Here is a 6,000-nt window from a genome sequence, read left to right as displayed (position 1 = left end):
GACATAGAGGATTCCTCTTCTTTTCTTGTTTTCTTCTCTTTCATATGAGCAGGAACAAGGAAAAAGGCACTCTTATTGAAATTGATCCTGAACCTGAAAGGACTCTGAAGAGAAAACTAAGAGAAGCTAAATTACAACAATCTAAAGGTAACCTTTCAGAAATATTAGAACAAGAGAAGGAGATGGCAGCTGAACCCAACAATAATAATGCAAGGAGAATGCTTGGTGACTTCACAAAACCAACGTCCAAGTTTGATGGAAGAAGCATCTCCATTCCTGCCATTGGAGTCAATAACTTTGAGCTGAAACCTCAGCTAGTTGCCTTAATGCAACAAAACTGCAAGTTTTATGGACTTCCATCTGAAGATCCTTATCAGTTTTTAACTGAGTTCTTGCAGATCTGTAAGACTGTAAAGATGAATGGAGTTGATCCTGAAGTCTACAGACTCATGCTTTTCCCTTTTGCTGTAAGAGACAGAGCTAGAATATGGTTGGATTCACAACCTAAGGATAGCCTGGACTCCTGGGATAAGCTGGTCACAGCCTTCTTGGATAAATTCTTTCCTCCTCAAAAGCTGAGCAAGCTGAGAGTGGATATTCAAACCTTCAAACAAAAAGATGGTGAATCCCTCTATGAAGCTTGGGAAAGATACAAGCAGCTGACCAAAAGATGTCCATCTGACATGTTTTCAGAATGGACCATATTAGATATATTCTATTATGGTCTATTTGAATTTTCGAAAATGTCATTAGACCATTCTGCAGATGGATCTATTCACCTAAAGAAACGCCTGAAGAGGCTCAAGAACTCATTGACATGGTTGCAAACAACCAATTCATGTACACTTCTGAAAGGAATTCCGTGAATAATGGGATACCTCAGAAGAAAGGAGTTCTTGAAATTGATGCTCTGAATGCCATATTGGCTCAGAACAAAGTGTTGACTCAACAGATCAACATGATCTCTCAAAGTCTGAATGGATAGCAACATGCATCCAACAGTATTAAAGAGGCAGCTTCTGAAGAAGCTTATGATCCTGAGAACCCTACCATGGCAGAGGTTAATTACATGGGTGAACCTTATGGAAACACCTATAACTCATCATGGAGAAATCATCCAAATTTCTCATGGAAGGATCAACAAAAGCCTCAACAAGCTTTAACAATGGTGGACGCAACAGGCTGAGCAATAGCAAGCCTTTTCCATCATCTTCTCAGCAACAGATGGATAATTCTGAATAAAACACTTCTAATTTAGCCAATCTAGTATCTGATCTGTCAAAGGCCACTTTCAGTTTCATGAGTGAAACAAGATCCTCCATCAGAAAGCTGGAGGCACAAGTGGGCCAGCTGAGTAAGAAAGTCATTGAAACTCATCCCAGTATTCTCCCAAGCAATACAGAAGAAAATCCAAAAGGAGAGTGCAAGGCCATTGATATAATCAACACGACCGAATGCACAAGGGAGGAGGAGGACGAAAATCCTAGTGAGGAAGACCTCCTGGGACGTCCCTCAAGCAAGAAGGAGTTTCCTATTAAGGATCCAAAGGAATCTGAGGCTCATATAGAGACCATAGAGATTCCATTAAATCTCCTTCTGCCATTCATGAGCTCTGAAGACTATTCTTCCTCTGAAGAGGATGAAGATGTGACTGGAGAGCACGTTGCTCAATATTTAGGAGCTATCATGAAGCTGAATGCCAAGTTGTTTGGTAATGAGACTTGGGAAAGTGGACCTCCCTTGCTCATTAATGAACTAGATACTTGGATTCAGAAAATTTACCTCAAAAGAGACAAGATCCTGGCAAGTTCTTAATACCTTGTACCATAGACACCATGACCTTTGAAAAGGCTCTATGTGATCTAGGGTCAGGGATAAATCTTATGCCACTCTCTGTAATGGAGAAGCTGGGGATCATTGAGGTACAACCTGCCTTGTTCTCATTACAATTGGCAGACAAGTCATTAAGACAAGCTTTTGGAATAGTAGAGGACGTGTTAGTTAAGGTAGAAGGCCTTTACATCCCTGCTGATTTCATAATCTTAGACACTAGGAAGGAAGAGGATGATTGCATCATCCTTGGAAGACCTTTCCTAGCCACAGCAGGAGCTGTGATAGATGTCAACAGAGGTGAATTAGTCCTTCAATTGAATGGGGACTACCTTGTGTTTAAGGCACATGGCCATCCCTCTGTGACAAAAGAGAGTAAGCATGAAGAGCCTCTCTCAGTTCAGAGTCAAGAAGAGCCCCCACAGTCAAACTCTAAGTTTGGTGTTGGGAGGCCACAACCAAACTCTAAATTTTGGTGTTAAGACCCCATATCCAAACTCTAAGTTTGGTGTTGGGACTATACAACATTGACCTGATCACCTTTGTGGCTCCATGAGAGCCACTGTCAAGCTATTGACATTAAAGAAGCGCTTGTTGGGAGGCAACCCAATTTTATTTATCTAATTTTTATTTTATTGTTATTTTGTGTTTTATTAGGTACATGATCATGAGGAGTCACGAAAAAAATAATAAAAATTAAAAATAGAATCAAAAACAGCAGAAGAAAAAAATCACACCCTGGAAGAAGTACAGACTGGCGTTCAACGCCAGTAAGGAGCATCTGGCTGGCGTTCAACGCCAGAACAGAGCATGAATCTGGTGCTGAACGCCAGAAACAAGCAACATTCTGGCGCTGAACGCCAGTAACAAGCATGAAACTGGCGTTCAACGCCAGAAACATGCTTTACATGGGCGTTGAACGCCCAGAACGTGCACCACTCGGCGTTTAAATGCCAGAATGATGTGCAAAGGCATTTTACATGCCTATTTGGTGCAGGGATGGAATTCCTTGACACCTCAGGATCTGTGGACCCCACAGGACACCTCAGGATCTGTAGACCCCACAGGATCCCCACCTAACATATTCCCACCTTACCTCCTAATCCTATTTTACTCTTCCCCATGTCACACTTCCCAAAAACCCTTCACCAATCACTTCAATCTCTCTTCCCAATCACCTATTCACCACTCACATCCATCCACTCTTCCCCATAAACCCCACCTACCTTCAAAATTCAAAAACATTTTCCCACTCAATCCCATCCTAAATGGCCGAACCTACCCTCTCCCCTTTCCCTATATATACCCTTCAATTCTACTTCTTTTTCACACAACACAACCCCCTCTTCCATACCTTGGCCGAACCTACACTTGCCCTTCTCTTCCATATTCTCTTCTTCTTCTTCTTCTCTTCTTTCTTCTCTTGCTCAAGGACGAGAAATATTTTAAGTTTGGTGTGGTAAAAGCATAAGCTTTTTGTTTTTCCATTACCATCAATGGCACCTAAGGCCGAAGAATCCTCTAGAAAAGGAAAAGGGAAGACAAAAGCTTCCACCTCCGAGTCATGGGAGATGGAAAGATTCATCTCCAAAAGCCACCAAGACCACTTCTATGATGTTGTGGCAAAGAAGAAGGTGATCCCTAAGGTCCCTTTCAAGCTCAAGAAAAATGAGTATCCGGAGATCCGACATGAAATTCGAAGAAGAGGTTGGGAAGTCCTAACCAACCCCATGCAACAAGTCGGAATCTTAATGGTTCAAAAGTTCTATGCCAATGCATGGATCACTAGGAACCATGATCAAAGTATGAACCCGAATCCAAAGAATTATCTCACAATGGTTTGGGGGAAATACTTAGATTTTAGTCCGAAAAATGTGAGGTTGGCGTTTCACTTGCCCATGATGCAAGGAGATGTACGCCCCTACACTAGAAGGGTCAACTTTAATCAAAGGTTGGACCAAGTCCTAATGGACATATGTGTGGAAGGAGCTCAATGGAAAAGAGACTCCAAAGGCAAGCCATTTCAACTAAGAAGACTGGACCTCAAGCCTGTGGCTAGAGGATGGTTGGAGTTCATTCAACGCTCCATCATTCCCACTAGCAACCGATCTGAAGTTACTGTGGATCGGGCCATCATGATTCATAGCATCATGATTGGAGAGGAAGTAGAAGTTCATGAGGTCATCTCCAATGAAATCTACAAAATAGCCGACAAGCCCTCCACCATGGCACGGCTAGCTTTTCCTCACCTTATTTGCCATCTATGTTACTCAGCTGGAGTTATCATAAAAGGAGACATCTCCATTGAAGAGGATAAGCCCATCACCAAGAAGAGGATGGAGCAAGAAAGAGAGACCCTTCACGGTTCTCAAGAGATGCATGAGGAAGCTCATCATCAAGAAAACCCTGAGATGCCTCAAGGGATGCACTTTCCTCCCAACAACTATTGGGAACAACTCAACACTTCCTTAGAAGATTTGAGCCACAATATGGAACAACTAAGGGTAGAACATCATGAGCACTCCATCATTCTCCATGAAATAAGAGAAGATCAAAGAGCAATGAGGGAGGAGTAATAAAGGCAAGGAAGGGACATAGAAGAGCTTAAGGACGTTGTTGGTCCTTCAAGAAGAAGACGCCACAAAGGTGGATTCATTCCTTGTTCTTATTTCTTTCTGCTTTTCGGTTTTTATGTTGTGTTTATCTATGTTTTGTGTCTTTATTTCATGATCATTAGTATGTAGTAACCATGTCTTAAAGCTATGAATAAAATCCATTAATCCTTCACCTCTCTTAAATGAAATATGTTTTAATTCAAAAGAACAAGAAGTACATAAACTTCGAATTTATCCTTGAATTTAATTTAATTATATTGATGTGGTGACAATACTTTTTGTTTTCTGAATGAATGCTTGAACAGTGCATATTTTTGATCTTTTTGTTTATGAATGTTAAAATTGTTGGCTCTTGAAAGAATGATGAACAAAGAGAAATGTTATTGATGATCTGAAAAATCATGAAATTGATTCTTGAAGCAAGAAAAAGCAGTGAAAAAGAAGAAGCTTGCGAAAAAAAATTAGAAAGAAAGAAAAAGCAAGCAGAAAAAGCCAATAGCCCTTAAAACCAAAAGGCAAGGGTAAAAAGGATCCAAGGCTTTGAGCATTAATGGATAGGAGGGCCCAAGGAAATAAAATCCAGGCCTAAGCGGCTAAATCAAGCTGTCCCTAACCATGTGCTTGTGTCATGAAGGTCCAAGTGAAAAGCTTGAGACTGAGTGGTTAAAGTCGTGATCCAAAGCAAAAAGAGTGTGCTTAAGAGCTCTGGACACCTCTAACTGGGGACTCTAGCAAAGCTGAGTCACAATCTAAAAAGGTTCACCCAGTCATGTGTCTGTGGCATTTGTGTATCCGGTGGTAATACTGGAAAATAAAATGCTTAGGGCCACTGCCAAGACTCATAAGTAGCTGTGTTCAAGAATCAACATGCTTAACTAGGAAAGCCAATAACACTATCCAAAATTCTAAGTTCCTAGAGAAGCCAATCATTCAAAACTTCAAAGGAAAAAGTGAGATGCCAAAACTGTTCAGAAGCAAAAAGCTACAAGTCCCGCTCATCTAATTAGAATTAATATTCATTGATAATCTGGAATTTATAGTATATTCTCTTCTTTTTATCCTAATTGATTTTCAGTTGCTTGGGGACAAGCAACAATTTAAGTTTGGTTTTGTGATGAGCGGATAAATTATACGCTTTTTGGCATTATTTTTAGGTAGTTTTTAGCAAGTTCAAGCTACTTTTAGGGATGTTTTCATTAGTTTTTATGTTAAATTCACATTTCTGGACTTTACTATGAGTTTGTGTATTTTTCTGTGATTTCAAGTAATTTCTGGCTGAAATTGAGGGACTTAAGCAAAACTCTGAAAAAGACTAACAAAAGGACTGATGATGCTGTTGGAATCTGACCTCCCTGCACTCGAAATGGATTTTCTGGAGCTACAAAACTCCAAATGGTGCGTTCTTAACGGCGTTGGAAAGTCGACATCCAGATCTTTCCAGCAATATATAATAGTCCATACTTTATTCGGAAATTGACGACGTAACTTTGCGTTAAACGCCAAGTACATGCTTCTGCCTGGAGTTAAACGCCAGAAACACGTCATGATCCGGAGT

At 40.6% G+C, this 6,000-nt stretch overlaps 1 non-coding gene across 1 annotated transcript; it reads right to left on the bottom strand.

Annotated features, from left to right (window-relative positions):
* Positions 1–581: 581 nt before the first annotated feature.
* LOC112717215 (small nucleolar RNA R71) lies at positions 582–685 on the bottom strand. Its single transcript, XR_003160604.1, has one exon. It is a non-coding gene; the product is annotated as a small nucleolar RNA R71 (small nucleolar RNA).
* Between the last annotated feature and the right edge of the window lie 5,315 nt (positions 686–6,000).

Source organism: Arachis hypogaea, chromosome 1, assembly GCF_003086295.3.
Source record: "Arachis hypogaea cultivar Tifrunner chromosome 1, arahy.Tifrunner.gnm2.J5K5, whole genome shotgun sequence".
Taxonomy (NCBI): domain Eukaryota; kingdom Viridiplantae; phylum Streptophyta; class Magnoliopsida; order Fabales; family Fabaceae; genus Arachis; species Arachis hypogaea.
The sequence above is the reverse complement of the archived record's forward strand: the minus strand, read 5'-3'. Positions and strand labels throughout refer to the sequence as shown.